Source organism: Hylobates moloch, unplaced genomic scaffold (assembly GCF_009828535.3).
Source record: "Hylobates moloch isolate HMO894 unplaced genomic scaffold, HMol_V3 SCAFFOLD_10, whole genome shotgun sequence".
Taxonomy (NCBI): Eukaryota; Metazoa; Chordata; class Mammalia; order Primates; family Hylobatidae; genus Hylobates; species Hylobates moloch.
The window spans coordinates 81668221-81688113 of NW_026652285.1; the positions used below are offsets into that span (position 1 = coordinate 81668221).

The 19893-nt window shown below is 41.5% G+C and overlaps 1 pseudogene; it reads right to left on the reverse strand.

Annotated features, from left to right (window-relative positions):
* Positions 1-2127: 2127 nt before the first annotated feature.
* LOC116475453 (Y-box-binding protein 1-like) overlaps positions 2128-19893 on the reverse strand; it is a 35554-nt pseudogene continuing 17788 nt past the window's right edge.

A 19893-nucleotide genomic window follows, 5' to 3' on the forward strand; every position in this document is an offset into this window, starting at 1 on the left:
TCTCATTTCTCCACATCCTTTTCCTAACATGTGTCATTTTCTGGGTTTAAAACAAATAATATCCATTTTAATGGGTGTGAAGTGATATCTCATTGTGGTTGTGATTTGCATTTTCCCAGTAATTAGTAATGTTTAGCAACTTTTCATGTCCTTATTGGCTATTGATATATCTTCTTTAGAGAAGTGTCTTTTCTAGCACTTTGCCTATTTTTGAATTGGGTTGTTTTGTTGTTTTTGTTGAGTTTTATGGGTTCTCTATAAATTCTGGATATTAATGCCTTATCAGATATGTGATTTGCAGATATTTTATCCCATTTTCTGAGTTGCCTTTTTACTCTGTTGAGAGTGTCTTTTAATGCACCAAAGTTTTTCATTTTGACAAAGCCCAATTTGTCTATTTTGGCTTTTGTTGCCTTTTATGTCTTATCCAAGAAACCATTGTCAAATCCAATGTCATGAAGCTTTTCTCCAAAGTTTTCTTCTGTAGATGTCATCTCGATCTAACCCCTAACAGCAGTTTTCAATTGTCCGCTAGTTATACCTCAGTAATATCTAGCTTTTTCCACCCCCATTCTGCCCCTACCATAGCATGAATGTTGAAAACCTGGCAATTTTGCTGTCAGCTCAGAGTATAGATAGTGTGCTCTCTGATGAAGGGCTAAGACAAGCTGGACTAAGGTCAGAAATCTGGATGGCCTTGATCTTATTAACCCTGATCATGCCAAAAGGGTCCTGGGAATTGCAGAATAGGCAAAACTGTTGGAATCAGTTGGTTCTTGCTCAGAATCTTGGTTTACACCCACTTGCTGCCACTATTAGCTGGGGGGTCTTCGGCAAGTTCTATAACCTCTTTGGGCTTCAGTTTTGGTTTTATTTTTAATCTTTAAAATGAGGATAATAACACCTACCTTCAGGTGTAGTTTTGAGAATGAGAGATAATGTATGGCTAGGCTCCTAGAAGCTGGGAGCTCTACTTACATTAATTACATCATGTGAGATATGGTTGTTACCCAGTACATCCCCTCTGCTTGGCCTCTAGCCTGTGAGCATCTCCCCAGGCTAGGCTGGTACATCTTCATCTCTGGATCCCGACACTTGATCCTCAGTCTGGCACATGGTAGGACCTCACTAGACATTTGCCAAGTGATTGATTTGGAGGTTAAAAAAAAAATCCCTTGCATTCTTCCTGAAAGCCACATCACTGTAATGGGACACGGGTTTGGAGTTGTGAGTATGAGAACTCAACTGAAATGTATTCTACCTCTTTGAATGTATTTCGTTCCACGTTATGGATACCAAAGAATGCCTGAGTTTTCCTCTTTCCTCTTCATTTCTGCTGTTAATTTTTACTTTCCAAATGAATGAGTCTTATGTGTAAGAATTTTAGAAGAGATTTTGGTGGGAGTGAAACTGGGTGCCCAAATGTTCCGATCTTAGCACTGAAAGTCCAGAAAACCCCTCAGTCCTGGGCTTTCTGTCAGTACAGCTGGCCACTCTCAAAAGACAAATGGAAGCTGGCTGGCAGATACACTAACTACAAGATGGAGATTTTTTTGAATCCCCTTTAAAGTTTGATTTGATAGATTCTTTATGGTTCTGGTCAGTTCCATTGAATTTGCTACTTCAGGAAGTATGGAACAGATTAGATTTTCATTCTGGTTTCATTCAGTTTTTTATTCTCTGTACAAAGTAATCCCATTGGCTCTTTTTATTATTATTATTATTTAAGACCTTTGTTAACAGGTGCTTGCAGTTTGTTGACTTTTTGAAAAAATCAAGTTGTAAACTTTTATTACAAATTAAAAATGAAGTTCTTAAACATCTCAACTTGACCAGATAGGAAACAATTTAAAAACCTTTAAAGGCGTATTGTGAAAAAAAAACAGGCTTTAAAAAAAAAAAACAACCACCACATTTTTTATTACCAAAAAGAGACGTCTTTAGGTGAAAATAATAAAAACCCCATGCTGCTTAGATAATACAGATAGTTCTATTTATCTGGTCAATGGGCAAAAAGCAAGCACTTAAGGTCTTCAGCTCCAACTTTTGTTCATTTCTTATTGCTGGAATTTCATATTACTTCTTGTTGGATGACTAAAGCGGGTGATGATAGAGATAAGTCGGCATTTACTCAACCCCGCCCTGCTCAGCCTCGGGAGCGGACTAATTCTCAGCTGGTGGATCGGCTGCTTTTGTCTCTTTGCCACCTTGTGGTTTAGGGTTTTCTTTTCTGGGTCACTGCAACCTCCGCCTCCCGGGTTCAGGCGATTCTCCTGCCTCAGCCTTCTGAGTAGCTGGGACTACATACAGGCGTGCGCCACCATACCTGGCTAATTTTTGTATTTTTAGTAGAGACGAGGTTTCGCCACATTGGCCAGGCTGGTCTCGAATTCCTGACCCCAGGTGATCCGCCCGCCTCGGCCTCTCAAAGTGCTGCGATTACAGGCGTGAGCCACCGCGCCTGGCCGGTTTAGGGTTTTCTGTGGGTCTGCGTCGGTAATTGAAGTTGCGGCGGTACCGACGTTGAGGTGGCTGCTGACCTTGGGTCTCACCTCCTTGATTTTCTTTATCCTCTTCATTGCCGTCCTCTCTAGGCTGTCTTTGGCGAGGAGGGCCGCTGCGGAATCGTGGTCTATATCCCTGATACGTACTCTGCCGCACTGATCTACCTTGTTTTCCTGCACCCTGGTTGTCAGCACCCTCCATCACTTCTCCCTGCACAGGAGGGTTAGAATACTGTGGTCCACGCCCATAGGGTCTCCGCATGTAGGAAGGTGGGAACCTTCCCTGCGGTAGGGCCGGCGTGGTTGAGCCTGGCCTTCGGGAGCACGCTCCCATCCCTCGTTCTTTCCCCCACTCTCACTATTCTGGTAATTTTGCTGGTAATTGGGTGGAGGACACCTACGACCATAGCATCTATAAGGGTTACGGTCTGCTGCATATTTACTGCCTTGAACTGGAACACCACCAGGACCTATAACATGTGCTGCCTCTGCACCCTTTTCTCCTTCAACCACATCAAACTCCACAGTCTCTCCATCTTCTACACTGCGAAGGTACCTCCTGGGGTTATTCTTCTTTTTGGCAGTCTGGGGTACAAATATATCTTCCTTGATGTCATTCCTGTTGATGAAACCATATCCGTTCCCTACGTTGAACCGTTTTACTATTCCCCAAACCTTCGTTGCGATGACCTTCTTATCCCTGCCGGCAGGTGCCGCTAATGTGAAGCCGCCCGGGCCACCGCTTCCTGTGCCGCTGCCCGAGGGGCCGGGTGTGGTGTCACAGGCGCTGAGGACGGGGAGCGCCGAGCGGCGGGCGGCTGCTGGGTCTCGGCCTCGCTGCTCAAGGTTGTGGTGATGGTGACTGGGGCGGGCTGCGGCAGCTGCGGCTTCTCCCGGGGTGTGCTGGTAACTAGGCCAGCGGTGGTGGTGGGGCCGCTCAGGGCTCTCTGGGGTCCGCTCTCCACTCCCGCTACCGATTGAACTCTTAGCTCTCAAAAAGTTAGTGTGGCCGGGCGTGGTGGCTCACGCCTGTAATCCCAGCACTTTGGGAGGCCGAGGCGGGTGGATCGCCAGAGGTCAGGAGTTCGAGACCAGCCTGACTAACATGGTGAAACTCCGTCTCTACTAAAAATACAAAAAAATAAAAAAAATAAAAAATTAGCTGGGCGTGGTAGCTTGCGCCTGTAATCCCAGCTGCTGGGGAGGCTGAGGCAGGAGAATCACTTGAACCTGGGAGGCCGAGGTTGCAATGAGCCAAGATGGCTCCATTGCACTCCACCCCGGACAACCAGAGCGAGACTCCATATCAAAAAAAAAAAAAAAAAGTTAGTGTGCAGTAGTTTTGGACATGCTAAAGTGACTAAAATTGAGACTAAGAAAAATAATTGTATTAATCGTGGGTCATAGCTCTTTTTCTAAACCTATTTTGGATTGCATGTTGCTCTAATAAAAAGCAGCCTTACTTCCTTGGTGAAGTATTTGTTCAAAGACAGGTCTTTATGAGTAATCTTTGGAGGAAGATGAAGTGGGTTAATTTTACTTTAAAAGCTCTGTGGGATGCCAGAGCTGGTAGGATGTGCGAAAAGATGGGCTTATGGTATTTAAAAAATCAATTTGAAAAGAATTGTGGCTCGTATTTCTCATCTCAGTTAATATTCCTGAGTTTGAATTTTGTGAAAGATCATTACAACGACTTAACTGAAACATGATCAGGCAGGTATTTCATATTCTGGTACATTGTTTATGATCATTCACTGGCCGGCAGACTCCACATATCGTTTCCATGGGTCCAGGAACCTCCCTGCTGTTGTCAGTCTCCACTCAAAAATTTCAGTGTAAAATATAGACCTGATCCAGTCATGTTCCTGCTTAAAAATCTTTACTAGCTCTCCCACTTCTCCCAGGATAAATAAAGTCCAAAGACATACCAGGCTTGCAAAAGCTGATCTTCAGTTGATCTGTTAAGCTTATTTTCTGGCCTTTACACATCCTGTTTTTTTTTTTTTGTTTGTTTTTTTTGTTTTTTTTTGAGACAGAGCTTCTCTCTGTCACCCAGGCTGGAGTGCAATCGCGTGATCTCAGCTCATTGCAGCCTCCCCCTCCGGGTTCAAGTGATTCTGGTGCCTTAGCCTTCTGAGTAGCTGGGACTATAGGCGCGTGCCACCACGCCCAGCTAAGTTTTGGATTTTTGGTAGAGATGGGGTTTCACCATGTTGGCCAGGCTGGTTTTGAACTCCTGGCCTCAAGTGATCTGCTTGCCTCGGCCTCTCAGAGTGCTGAGATTACAGGTGTGAGCCACCACACCTGGACATACATCCTCTTTAGAGCCCTCTGCTTCCTCTTTTTCTTTCTTTCTCTTTTTAAAATTAAGATGAAATTCAATAACATAGCATTAACCACTTAAGCAGAACAACTTGTGACATTTAGTACATTTACAATGTTGTGCAACCATCACTACCGTCTAGTTGCAGAGCATTTTCACCACCCTAGAAGGAAACCCTTTACCATGAAGCAGTCACTCCCCATTCTCTACTCCCTTAGCCCCTGGCAACCACCAATCTGCTTTCTGTCTCTATGGATTTGCCTATTCTGGATATTTCATATAAATGGAATAATAATAATATTTGACCTTTTGTCTGGCTTCTTTCACTTAACATAATATTTTCAAGGTTCATCCACATGGTCACATTTATCACAACTTCATTCCTTTTTATGGCTAAGTAATATTCTGTTGTATTGATATATCATACAACTTGTTATCCATTCATCCATTCATGGACGTTGGGTTATTTCTACCTTTTAGCCATTGTGAATGGTGTATGCATATCCATGTACACCAATCTTCAATCTTTTTGGGTATATACCTACAAATGGAGTTGCTGGGTCACACAGTAATTCTGTTTCACATTTTGAAGAACCATCAAACCATTTCCCCTCCTTTCTCTTGTGTTACAATAATACAGTACATTCAAGACAATTTTTGTCAAAGCACAGTGATACGATGCCTTTAATTATAACAGGCTGTATATGTATCCAAGGGCAAGGACTGTGTCATCTGTTAATCTCCAGTACCTGGCACAGGGCTGCACAAAGGTGCTCAATAAATGTTTGTGGGATTGGATGGGTTACACACAGCTTTATCCTTAGGGAAGATATGGTGTATGTAAGGCTTTGAATATGAGAAGAGATAAGTGGGGGTAGGGGTAGGTAAGGCAGAAAAGACCCTGCCAACTCCTTTGAACAAAGGGAAAGGAAGAAGGTATGGTAGAACTGTTCCCTTTAGACCTGGCTTCTCTTGCTGGCTTGCCTTTGATGAACTTATTGTAAGTCTCTGAGAAGTTAAATTCCCCTCTGTCAATGAGAAGATTGAATATTTTAGTGATATTCAATTTTTTTGTTTGCTTTAAATTGTGGAAATATTCCCTGCCCCTCCCTTCCCCCATCCCCCAATATGAAGTCGCAAATGAAAGCCCAGTGTGGTTGGAGTGTGCATTTGAGGGAAGGGAAGGGGGCAGGGCAGGGCATGGACCTGGCTTCCTCTCTATAGCCCCAAGGACCTTTGCAGGACTCCAAGACTCCAAGGTCCTGGCATTTTCTGAGCCTCCATCAATAGCCTACAAAGCCTCTGTTCTAAAAAGATTAAGAAAGCATTAACAAACACAAGTACACATTATTGTGCAAAAAAAGTATTTTTCCAAGTAATAGAGGGGTCCTTAAGGATTTACATAGCAACTTAAACAAGAAAAGAACCAAAGTCTTTCTAAAAAATTATAGTGAGTAGTACCCTTGGCTAAAAAGAGAGTTTCCAACCCTCTCCTCAACTCCTTACACTTAAAAAGAAAAGATGTAGGGCATATTACTTGAATAGAATTGTCAAACATTTTTATTTTCCTAGCTGAACGGATTCCTGCACCATGAGAGCATTTCCTCTGAAAATGTCCTGCTCTAAACCAAAGCTGAACATGTGAGTGGGCAGGTCGAGTCTTGTCCATACATTCTGGGTTTCCTTTTCTTTCTCTCTGTCTGCCTGGCTCTCTCTCTCCTGGTGAAATGACTTGAAATTATGACATCTACATTCTACTCTCACGTTGTCTTTTTTTTCTAGTTCTTTGCTTCTGAATTAATCTGAAAGATTGGGGCTTAGCTGAGTCCTCCAGATCACTTCCTGACACGCCAATTGTGTTCGCAAGCCTTACTGGTCCCTCAACAATCATCATTGCTGACACTTGACTTCCTTTGGTCCTGTTCAATTCTTTATTTCCACTGAAGCTCATTTGTAGGCAGCACTTCTGAAAATATACTGCCCAAACTTCAAAATCTTCTATTTGTTCAGGTTGAGAGAAGTTATTCAGGCAATGAGATCGAGAGATGGTTTACACAGATGTCTGAATGAGCCAAAACCATGTTGTTCTTATCATTAACATTCCCACTTGCTGTCATAGAAGTGTAGTTTAAGCCATGATAACCACAAACATTATTCATATTCTACCATTAACCCTCTCATTCACTTTTTGTGAGACTTCCTGAAATTCCAGAATTTCTCCTAAAAGGGAGTTCCTATGCAATGGCTGCCTCTTTTTGTATTAGAGCCCTGTTATAGCATAGAAAAGAGTTTCAGTTTTAATATTCCTTCGATTTTCCTTCCTTAGTGTTGGCTTTCACTTCAAAACGGGCATAAATGTAAGCACTGCAATATTTTCATCATTTCTTTAAATGCAGTTTTTGAAAGGAACTTACGGTTTTCCAGAGGATGCCCGCAGGATAATCCCTCTTGCTCCACCATGATGCTGTTGGACTACTGGAGAATTGAATGCTGTAATCCTTTACATAGCACTTAAAAAATGATTTGGAAAAGCTAAAGTCTGTCTTAGAAACCTCAGAACTTGTCTCAGAAATCTTGCCTCAATCGGCTTCCAAAGTGTAATGTAACATGATTATTTTGGGGAAACCTGTGGAACAGGTCTTGGAGCTCCATGTAATGTGTCAGAGTTTTAATTGATTCTTTGCTGTGTCTGTTCACCCCATAATAGCAGCGCTAAGCACAGGACGTGTTTTACAGGAATAGTCACCCAGAGCTTAGCTTGTTGTCACATAGCAGGCAGACAATTTCACAATGAAAATAAATCTGTTTCATGCCCCGAGAATTTCTTCCTGATGAAGTGTTCTCTGCTGATGTTGAGAGTGCGATCATTGATATCTGCCAGTTAGCACTAATGTGGTTCCAGGGAAAACTTAGTTGCTATTCCTTGCCAGTTCTAGAAAAACAGTTTGATTCACAAGAGGGGTACCATGGAACTCTGATCCTTGAGTTCATTTACTTTTCTCTTGCTTCTTGGACCACAAGATAGGAGTGATTCTCATGCCCTTATTATAATCTCATGTAAAGTAGCTTCATATATGTTATCTCACTTGATCCTCATGATAACATTGTAAGGAGGGCAGGACAGGTATCATTATCCCCACTTTACAAGCCAGAAAACTGAAGTTCAAAGAAATTTGTAACCTACTCAAGGAACCACAGATAATAAGTGGCCAAGAAAGGACTAAAAAGCAGATGCTCTTTTTAGTAATTACCATTTTCCTGGGAGAGCAGCCAAGACTGCTTCACCAAGAGCTTGCTGCAGCAGAACCTCCCTACCCCCCACATTCATTCATTCATTCATTCATTCATTCATTCATTCAACAAACACTTGTAGTGCGTATGAATTTTGGGGCTCAAAATTCAGATCTGTAAAACAAAATTAGTTTTCTTTTTTCTTTCTTTCTTTCTTTCTTTCTTTCTGTCTGTCTTTCTCTCTCTTTCTTTCTAGACGGAGTCTCACTCTGTCACCTAGGCTGGAGTGCAGCAGCACTATCTCCGCTCACTGCATTCTCTGCCTCCCGGGTTCAAGCAATTCTCCTGCCTCAGCATCCTGAGTAGCTGGACTACAGGTGCACGCCACCACGCCTGGCTAATTTTTGTATTTTTAGTAGAGATGGGGTTTCACCATATTGGCCAGGCTGGTCTCGAACTCCTAACCTTGTGATCCACCTGCCTTGGCCTCCCAAAGTGCTGGGATTACAGGCGTGAGCCACTGCACCTGGCTATCTTCTTCTATAACTTTAATTAAACCTTTTCTTGGGCACTCACTCCTCCTGATGGCAGAAACTTAGTCAACTCCAGGTTTTCTCATGCAGCTTAGGGATCTGCCCCTCTTCCCTTTCCCCCCAGGTTTGTATGGGGTTCAAGCCATTGGGTATATGTGTGTTTGTGTGAGAGAGAGAGTAAGAGTGGGACAGAGACAGAGACAGACACAGAGAACATCTGTTAATGACTCGTAATATCCCAAATTCATTTGCATAACGTGTTTTAGATTCCTGCTAGGTGGGGGTACACAGAGATGAGCAGCAGCATCCCTTCCTTAAAATGTTTAGTCTAGTGAGAGAGGAAGAGAAAGGACAGAGGTTGGCCTCACAGTGGGATGCAGGCTAAGAGGGATCCTATGATCAAAACCAATGCAGTAGGACTTGGCTGATTGAAAGATGTGTAAGGCTGGGTGCGGTGGCTCATGCTTGTAATCCCAGCACTTTGGGAGGCCGAGGCGGGCGGATCACGAGGTCAGGAGATCGAGACCACGGTGAAACCCTGTCTCTATTAAAAATACAAAAAAATTAGCCGGGCGTGGTGGCGGGCGCCTGTAGTCCCAGCTACTCGGAGAGGCTGAGGCAGGAGAATGGCGTGAACCCGGGAGGCGGAGCTTGCAGTGAGCCAAGATTGTGCCACTGCACTCCAGCCTGGGCGACAGAGCAAGACTCCGTCTCAAAAAAAAAAAGAAAGATGTGTAAAGTGACACTTGTACCTTCCTCAAAGACCTAAGCAAAGACTACGATTCTACAGTTTCCCTGTTACCCAAGCTATTTGGTGTTCACAACATTGGGTAACTGATCTGAGCTCAGATTCAACTGGAAAGCCAAAAGAAACTTAATAATAAAACAATTATAATTTTGTATCTATGATCTCATTGGACCTTTTCTACCTCTGTGAGAGCTAAAAGGGTTATTCCTCTGTGGTCTATATCCAGTCACCTGTCTCACATGCAGCTTCTCTTTTCCAATCCAAACTCATAGCCCAAATCTTTCAAGCTAGCTTGGTTTTAAAAAATAAACATTCCTGTTTCAGTTTCCTCTAACTTCTTTTTTTTTTTTTGTGAGATGGAATCTCGCTCTGTCACCCAGCCTGGAGTGCAGTGGCACTATCTCGGCTTACTGCAATCTCCGCCTCTCAGGTTCAAGTCATTCTCCTGCCTCAGCCTCCCGAGTAGCTGAGATTACAGGTGACCGCCATCATGCCCAGCTAATTTTTGTATTTTTTAGTAGAGATAGGATTTCACCATCTTGGCCGGTTTGGTCTCAAACTCCTGACCTCAGGTGATCTGCCTGCCTCAGCCTCCCAAAGTGCTGGGATTACAGGCATAAGCCACTGCTCCCAGCTCTTCTTTTTCTTCTTCTTCTCCTTCTCATTCTCCTTATCCTTCCTCTTCCCCTTCCCCTACCCCTTCCCCTTCTCCTTCCTCCTCCTCCTCCTCCTTCTCCTCCTTCTTCCTTCTTTCTTCTTTTCCCTGCAACCTAGTAGCTCTATGTCTTTCCCATATAAGTTGAAATATTAAAAAAATTACTTTGATTTACATAACAGACCTGGGGGAAAAATCTAGTGAAGATAGAACCATCCTTTACATGCTGGGATGAGGGATGGGGTGATGGGGTAGAAGAAGGAGAGCCCAAGGAAAACAAGACAGAACTTTCCTTGGTGGATGGAGAAGGAGAAGAGGTATGACTACAGTGTTTGCACGTGTATTGTTTTAGTCTCTCTCCAGTTACTTTACAGATGGGAAAACTGAGGCCCAGAGAATAAAATAAGCTGCCCAAAGTCACACAGCTGGTAAGTGACAGGACTGTGATTTAAATCTGGATCTCTGACACAAAGTACTATGTTCTTTCTACTCACAAGTGGAGTAAATTCCTGGTTTCTACATAATTCAAACAGGAGGAAAATTCACATAACTGATTTCTCCCCAACCCAAAGCAGTAAAGGAGAAGTCGCTTAATGAGAAAAACACATAAAGCCTAACATGAGAACCATGATTTTGGTTCTTGATTTGGAGAAGGTGATGGCCACCTGCTGCCAGAAATGAGGCATGAAGCAAGAGAGGCAGTGAAGTGAAGGGAGCTGAGGGCACTGGGTTTCTTTTTTGTTTTGTTTGTGATTTTTTCTTTTTATTTTTTTTTGAGACTGGGTCTCGCTCTGTTGCCCAGGCTGGAGTGCAGTGGTGCGATCTCAGCTCACTGCAACCTCTGCCTCCCAGTTTCAAGCGATTCTTGTGCCTTGGCCTCCCAAGTAGCTGGGATTACAGGTATACGCTACCACACCTGTTTAATTTTTGTATTTTTAGTAGACCATGTTGGCCAGGCTGGTCTTGAGCTCCTGACCTCAGGTGATCTGCTCACTTTGGCCTCCCAAAGTGCTGGTATTACAGGTGTGAACTACTGTACCTGGCTTGTTTTTTTTCTTTTAGATTCAGGGGGTACATGTGTAGGTTTGTTACCTGGGTATATTGTGTGATGCTGAGGTTTGGACTTCTAATGATCCAGGTAGTGAACATAGTACCCAATAGGTAGGTTTTCAACCCTTCTCCCCCTCCCCTTCCCTTTTATGGAATCCCCATGTTTATTGTTTCCATCTTTGTGCTTGCATGTACCCAAAGGGTATTGGGTTTTAACGTTACTGGAATCATATGGGTTCCAATAGTCTAGAGAGTTAAGTGTTCCAAGCCATGGGGAAACTTGAGAGATCTGGGTTACTGATGAGGAAAAACATGTCTATACCTGTCAAACAGTGAGGATAGAAAGCCCCCAGGGCTATTTTCTGATTACAAAATAATACATAGACCTTATTAACTATTGAAATACAAAAGTGTATAGCAGAAAGTAAACAGCTCCTCTAATACCCCAACCCACATAGCAATGAAAGTCATAAGAAATCTTCCATATATTTTTCCTGTACAAATACAGATGCTTCTGGATTTACAATGGGGGTATGTCCCAATAACCCATAGTAAGTTGAAAATGCAGTAAGTTGAAAATGTGTCTAATATACCTAACCCACTGAGCATCATAGCTTAGTCTAGCCTAACTTAAACATGCTCAGGACACTTACCTAGCCTATAGTTGGGCAAAATCATCTATGATATGGTTTGGATCTGCTTCCCTGCCCAAATTTCATGTCGCATTGTAATCCTGAATGTTGGAATTGGGGCCTGATAGGAAGTGATTGGATCACGGAATGAAGTTCTCATGAATGATTTAGCACCATCCCCCCTTGGCGTTGTATATTGAGAGAGTTCTTGTGAGATCTGGTTGTTTAAAAGTGGGTGGCACCTACCCCCCTCTCTCTTCCTGCTGCTCTGGCCACGTGACATGCAGGCTCCACCTTTGCCTTCCACCATGATTATATGTTTCCCGATGCTTCCCCTGAAACAGCAGATGCCAGCATCATGCTTCCCGTACAGCCTGTGGAACCATGAGCCAATTAAAACTCTTTTCTTTATATATTACCCAATCTTAGTTATTTCTTCATAGCAATGCAAGAATGGCCAAATACAGTCTGGTAACACAGTTCATGGTTGAGAATCTGTTGTTTACCCTGGTGATTGCATGGCTGACTGGGAGCTGTGGCTTGCTACTGCTGCCTAGCCTTGTGAGAAAATATTATACTGCATATTGCTAGCCTGAAAAAAAATCAAAATTGAAAATTTAAAGGATGGTTTCTTCTAAATGCGTATTGCTTTCACACTATTGTGAAGTTGAAAATCTTAAGTCAATCATTGGAGGTCAGTAAGCAACTGTACTAATATGGTGGTAGAATAGTAGAATATTATTCACAATTTGTCTGATTTCAACTCTTTTAAATTTGTTAAAGTTTATTCCATGGCCTAGAATATCAACTATCTTGTTGAATGTTCCATGTGAACTGAAAAACAATGTATATTCTTCTGTTGTTGGGTGGCATGTTCTTGGCATGTTCTAAAAATGTCAATCAGATTAAGTTGGTTGAGGCCGGGCTTGGTGGCTCACTCTTGTAATCCCAGCATTTTGGGAGGCTGAGGTGGGTGGATCACTTGAGGCCAGGAGTTTGAGACCAGCCCCGCCAACATGGTGAAACCCCGTCTCTACAAAAAATACAAAAATTAGCTGAGCATGGTGGTGGGTACCTGTAATCCCAGCTACTCAGGAGGCTGAGGCAGGAGAATTGCTCGAACCTGGGAGACAGAGGTTGCAGTGGGCCGAGATCTCACCACTGCACTCCAGCCTGGGTGACAGAGTGAGACTCTGTCTCAAAAAAAAAAAAAAAAATTAAGTTGTTTGAGAGTGTTCAGGCTTACTACATCCTTACCAATTTTCTGTGCTTGTCCTATCAATTTCTAAGAGGGAAATGTTGAACCTTCCAAGTAGGATTGTAGATTTATCTATTTCTCCTTTCCATTCTATTGTTCTTTTTTGCTTCATGTATTTTCAGGATCTGTTTTAAGTGAGTGTGCTTTTAGGATTGTGATGTCTTCCTCTTCCTGGTTAAAGTGACCAATTGACACTTTTATTATTAGGTAATGTCCCTCTTTTATACCTGGTAATATTCGTTGTTCTGATGTCTACTCTATCTGATGTTAGCATAGACATATTAGCTGTTTTTTTTTTGAGACAGGGTCTTGTTCTCTTGCTCAGGCTGGAGTGCAGTGGTGTGATCACAGCTCACTATAGCTTTGGCCTCCTGGGCTCAAGTGATTTGCGTAACAGACCTGGGGAAAAATCTAGTGAAGACAGAACCATCCTTTGCATGCTGGGGATGAGGGGTAGGGTGATGGGGAGGAAGAGGTGTACGCCACTATGCCTGGCTCATTGTAAAATCTTCTGTAGAGACAGGGTCTCACTACGTTGCCCAGGCTAGTCTCAAATTCCGGGCCTCAAGAGATTCTCCCATCTCAGCCTCCCAAAGTGCTAGGATTACAGGTGTGAGCCACTGTGCCCAGCCAGCTTTGATTTGATTACTGTTCTGGTACATATTTTCCTATTCTTTTACTTTTAACCAATCTATGTCTCTATGTTTAATTTTTTTTTTTTTCTTTTCTGGGTGCTGTGGTGTGTGCCTGTAGTCCCACCTACTTGGAAGGCGCAGGTAGGAGGATCCTTTGAGCCCTGGAGCTCAAGGCTAGCCTGAGCAACATAGCAAGATTTGGTCTGTAAAAAATAAATAATTTAAGTCAGTTTCTTGTAGACAGTACATAGTTGGTTCTTTTTTAAAAATCCAGTCGGATGACCTTTTTTTTTTTATTAGAGGGAGTCTTGCTCTTGTCGCCCAGGCTGGAGTGCAGTGGTACAATCTCGGCTCACTGCAAGCTCCCGAGTTCAAGTGATTCTCCTGCTTCAGCCTCCCTGGTAGCTGGGATTACAGGCTTATGCCACCATGCCTGGCTAATTTTTGTATTTTTAGTAGAGACAGGGTTTCACCATGTTGGCCAGGCTGGTCTTGAACTCCTGACCTCAGGTGATCTGCCTGCCTTAGCCTCCCAAAGTGCTGGGATTACAGGTGTGAGCCACCATGCCCCATGATCTCTATTTTTTAATTGCTGTGTTTAGACCATTTACATTTGGTATAATTTTTGATATATTTGGATTTAGGTCTGCTATTTTATTACTTATTTTCTGTTGGCTCTTTTAGTTTTTTGCTCTGGGGTTCCCCCTTTCCTGCCTTTTTTTTTTTTTTGGATTATTTAAGTATACTTAGTATTTTATTCAATTTATCAATTGGCTTTCTGGCTATATATATTTTTTTGTATCTTATTTGTTTATTTACTTACTTATTTTTTAGCATTTGCTCTAGGGAGTATAGTGTACATACCTAAACTTTTACAGTATATTTAGAATTAGTATTTTACTACTTTAGGTAAAATGTAGAAACCTTACAATCATATAGTTCTCTTTACCCTTCTCCTTTTATTTTATAGGTATCATATTTATCACATCTACATATGTCAAAAACCCCACCACACAATCCTATAATTTTTGCTTTCAATAGTCATGCATACTTTAAGAGATTAAGAGGAAAAAATAGTATTTTACATATCTATATTTTTACCTTGTTTGTTGCTTTTCTTTAATTCCTGAAGTTCCAAGTTTCCCTCTAGTATTATTTCCCTTTAGCCTGAAGAATTTCCTATAGCAAATATTTTAGAGCCTATATACTAATGACAACTTCTTTTAGATTTCTCTCATCTGAGAATGCCTTCATTTCACTTAAATTCCTTTGAGATATTTTCACTGGAGGCCAGGCGCATTGGCTCATACCTGTAATCCCAGCACTTTGGGAGGCCAAGGTAGGAGGATCTCTTGAGCCCAGGAATTCAAGACCAGCCTGGGCAACATAGTGAGACCCCAATTCCATGAAAAAGTAAAAAATATTAGCTAGGTGTGGTAGTGCACACATGTAGTTCAAGCTACTTGGGAAGCTGAGGCAGGAGGTTGAGCCCAGGAGTTTGAGGCTACTGTGAGCTATGATTGCCGCTGCACTCCAGTCTGGGTGACTCCAGCCTGGGTGACTTGAGCCTGGGTGACTAGTGAGACTCTGTCTCAAAAAAAAAAAAAAAAAAAAAAGAGATTTTTCACTGGATATGCAATTTTTGGTTGAAAGTTATTTTCTTTTAGCACTTTAAAGATGTTAAGATAGCCACTGTGGTTTATAATGAGAAATGAATAGTCATTTGAATCACTGTTCTTCTAGAAGTAATTTATTTTTTTCTCTAGACTCTTAAAGTTTTACAATATATATATTTTTGTTGGTACAGTAAGTTTTCACAATGTTTTCTTGGAAGTAGGTACTTATAGTGACTTTAAGCAAAATGACATATGACAACATTAATTTTACCATAGGCTAATTGAAATAAATGAGTTAAGTTCCTATGGTATATTTCTGGTCACAAAAACATCATCCAACTTCCAAATAAAGGTCAAAACATTTCTAACATTAAACACTGAAGTAAGTGTGAGCTATACAGACATTTAAGAAAGATTAAGTAAAGGGGCTGGGCACGGTGACTCATGCATGTAACCCCAGCACTTTGGGAGGCCAAAGTGAGAGGATTGCTTGAGTCCAGAAGTTCAATACCAGCCTGGGCAATATAGTGAGACATCTCTATAAAAAACTAAAAAAAAAAAAAAAAAATTGCTGAGTGTGTTGGCACATGCCTATAGTCCCAGGTACTCAGGAGGCTGAGGTGAGAGGATTGCTTGAACCCAGGAGGTCGAAGCTGCAGTGAGCTGTGATTGTGCCACTGCACTTCAGCCTGGGTGACAGAACAAGACCCTGTCTCAAAACAAACAAGCAAACACACGCAAGTAAGATACTTATTTACCCAATTATTCCAGCTCAGGGTTGCACGTGGCTGCAACTTAACCTGGCAGCTCAGGGTGCAATGTGGGAGCTGACCCCAGATGGGGTGCCATTCCACTGTAGGGTACACTCATACACACCTACACTCACTCATACTGAGACTATTTAGATATGCCAGTTAATCTAATATGGACAGCTTTGGGATGTGGGAGGAAACTGGAGTACTGGACCAAAAAACCCTGCAGATATGGTGAAAATATATAGATTCCACACAGACAGTGGTCCCACCTGGAAATTCATTTTTTCCTTTTCAACTTTATGACAAAATGACATTAAATGAAACATTATTTGAGGATGAGCTGTATTTATAAGTTTTATTATGATGTGTCTGGGCATGGTTTTCTTTGAATTTCTCTTGTTTGGAATTTACTGAGTTTCTTAAATCCATACATTTAAGTTTTTCAAGAAATTTGGGAAATTCTGGACATTATTTCCTTAAATTTTTTTTTTCCAATCTCTTTTCTTCTTTTATGAGTCCAATGACATGAACATTAAATCTTCTGATATTAGTTTTTTTGTTTTTTTTGAGGCAGGGTCTTGCTGTGTTGCCCAGGCTGGTGTGCTGTGATATCATCATGGCTCACTGCAGCCTTGAACTCCTGGGCTCAGGTGATCCTCCCACCTCAGTCTCCTGGGTAGCTGGGACTGCAGGTGCATGCCACTAAGCCCAGCTAATTTTTTGTAATTTTTTTTTAGAGATTGGGATCTGCCATGTTGCCCAAGCTGGTCTTGAACTCATGGGCTCAAGAGATCCACCTGTCTTGGCTTCCTAAAGTGCTGGGATTACAAGGCATGAGGCACTATGTCTGGCCACCTTTCGATATTGTTTCACAAGTCTCTATGGCTCTGTCCATTATTTTTCAATCTTTATTTCCTCTATTATTCAGATTAGATAATTTCTATGCATCCGTCTTCACGTTCACTGACTTATTTCTGTCATCTCCATTCTGCTATTGAATCCATCTAGTGAATCATCTATTTCAGATTACATATTTTTAAATTTCAGCATTTCCATTTGGTTCTTTTTATAGGATTTATTTCTCTGCTGATAATTTTTACCTTGCTATTAATTTCAAGAGTGTTCACCTTTATCTCATGGACTATGGTTATGATAGTTGCTTTAACATCTTTGTTTGATAATACAACATCTAGGTCATCTAAGGGTTGGCATCTTTTGTCTTTCCATTGAGAATTAGACATGTTTTTCTTCTTTTTTTCTATACTGAGTAATTTTGGATGTATTCTGGGACATTTAAAAATATTATTTTATAAGACTCTGAGTCTCATTAAAATCTATAGAAAATGTTGATTTTTATGTTCCAGCAGATCCCATTAGATTCAAGTTGCAAGTTCTTCATCCCCTTCAGTGGGTGGTTGTTCCAATGTAAATTTATTTTTCAAACCTTTGCTGTGGTGTTTTGGGTCTGTATAATTAATCACTGAAGCCTCATATCAACCCCCAATTGTTTGTGCCACTTAGGGGTTAATATTAAACTTGGGAGATTAAATAATAATTCAGTTCCCAAAGCCTTTTCTGTGTTGCTCTGGGTCTTTCCTGTGTATGCACAGCTCAAGATTAAGCCTGGGACTTGTGCAGTCTCATACACAGAATTAGGGAATTCCTTTCCCCTTTGACCCAGCTCACAGAGGACCTTTTTTGTTCTGATGCTCTGGCCAGGAAAATAGGGTTTTACTTAGAGTTTTAAATCTGTTATACCATTGCTGCTGTAACACGGCTCCATGACTGGACCCACAGTTTCAAGGCAAAGAAGCAAAAGGAGGAAGAGAGAAAAACAACACAGATTCTTCTCACATGTTTTGACTACAGGGGCCTCTTTCCCCGATTACCCTGCACTGCCACCACAACAGTTCTATGACTGGGCATAAGAGAAAAGAGAAAAGGGAGGAAAACTTGGGAAATACATTTTTGTTTGGTTTGCTGCTCCAGATTTGACCCCCATTCCCTATCTGTATGATTTTGTTTAGTTTTCAGGTAACTGCTTTTTATATTTTGTTCATAGTTTTTAGTTGTAACTAGAGATTAGGGAGAGATAGGGTGTAGTGGGCTTGCTTCGTTTTGTCTGGTACCTGAAGTCCTTCTAATACTTTTCATGTTTCATCTTTTTACCTTTAAAACTTTGATCCTTCTGGAATTTATTTTGCTGCAGGTAGTAATGTAGTGTTACTATTATTAATGTAGTTGTTATTATTGTTATAGGAAATATTTGGCAGAATAGTAAATTAGGAACCTTAGTGGAAGGGCAGTTAGAGCAGTCTGGGTTCAAGTGGCTCTACCACTTGTAAGTTTATGACCTTGACCATAACCTCTCCTAATCTGTTTTTTCATTAGGATAGTGGGGATAATGATAATATCTGCCTCATGGAATTGCTGTATTAAGTGAGTATTAAGAGAGACAATGCTAGTAAAATATTTTTTACTGAATCTGGCACCCAGTAGGGGCTTAATAAGTGGCAGTTGTTGTGGTCATGACATGGTGATAATTATTGTTATGATGTGTAATAAGACCAAGTCACCACACTGTGAGTCAGACCACCACACTGAAGCCTTGGGAAGATGTTTCTTAGCCACAGTACATACTTGAAACAAGCCAGAAGCTGCTCTGTATCTCAAAATGTATGTGAAGTCTGAATCAATGAGATAAGTTTGAGTTTGTAGCATTAGGAAATATCACTGGGAAATGGAGGATGCTGTAGATAACACCATTCACACCTCACTCAGTTGATGTTAGTAGATAAGGAAAATGAAGACTCCTACATTTTCTAAGATAGTGTTTTGCAAAGTGGGATCAGAATCAACTGGTATACTTGTTAAGATGCAGATTCTTGGGCCCTACTCCTGACCTAAGAAATCGTAACTGTGGGTAGAGCCTGGAGATCTGCATTTAATAGGCTTCCCAGGTAATTCTTTCATGCATCAAAATGTGAGAAATACTTTTCTAGAAAGAAAAGGGAAAAAGGTGGGTGTAGGGTAGGAAGAGGAAAAAGAAAGGAAAGAAGGAGACAAAGCAGGAGGAGAAAAAGAGGAGAGGAGGGCTACTACTGAACTGGAGTAGATTAGCAACCTACCTTTCTAAATCTTCATGGGACCACTGTTAACTACCATAATAAAATATAAACTGGATCCCAGTTCTCCTGATTCACAGATCACTCACAGATCCATTTAGTTAACCAAAAGTTTTTGAGTCTGGCTGTGTATCAGAACACTGAAGAGAGACAGAGGAAAAGGACACATCATCTACTGTTGGAGAAGGACTCACACTCACACTCCATAGCCAACCAGAATGGAATATGGTGGTGCTGTAATAGAGATATGCACTGGACACAAATGGAAGACTGAACTAGTGGCACCAAACTCAGATTGGAGGAGATCAAGAAATGGCTTCTAGGAGGAGAGATGCCTGGGCTGAGACTTGTGGAGAGTAATCATTCATTAGGAAGAAGGGAAAATATTAGCAGCAAAAGAGGGGAGTGGGAGGTACTAACAGGGAGAAACAGTAGGATATGTCTAGGGAGATGTTGGCTCATTGTGAGGGGGGAGGCTATATAGTGAGAATAGTGGTCGGTAGCCAACATTCCCATATTAGGAGCCACATCACAAATACCCTGTGGACTGTGTCAAGAAACTTGATCAACAAGGAACCATGGAAGAGTGGAAGCAAAGGGTGACTTGGTAAACTTTTCATTGGGATTAAAAATTATTTTTTCAAAATGGAAAAATAGCTTTATTGATTTTTTTTCTGAAAATAAGGGTAACACACTCCAGTTGCGGAAATAAAAGGATAATACAGAAAGATATAAAGAAGAAAGTAAAAGTCACCTGGAATTCCGACAGCCAGAGAAAATCTGCAAGCCTAAATAAATTTGTTTATCCTTCCAGACATTCATCTAGGT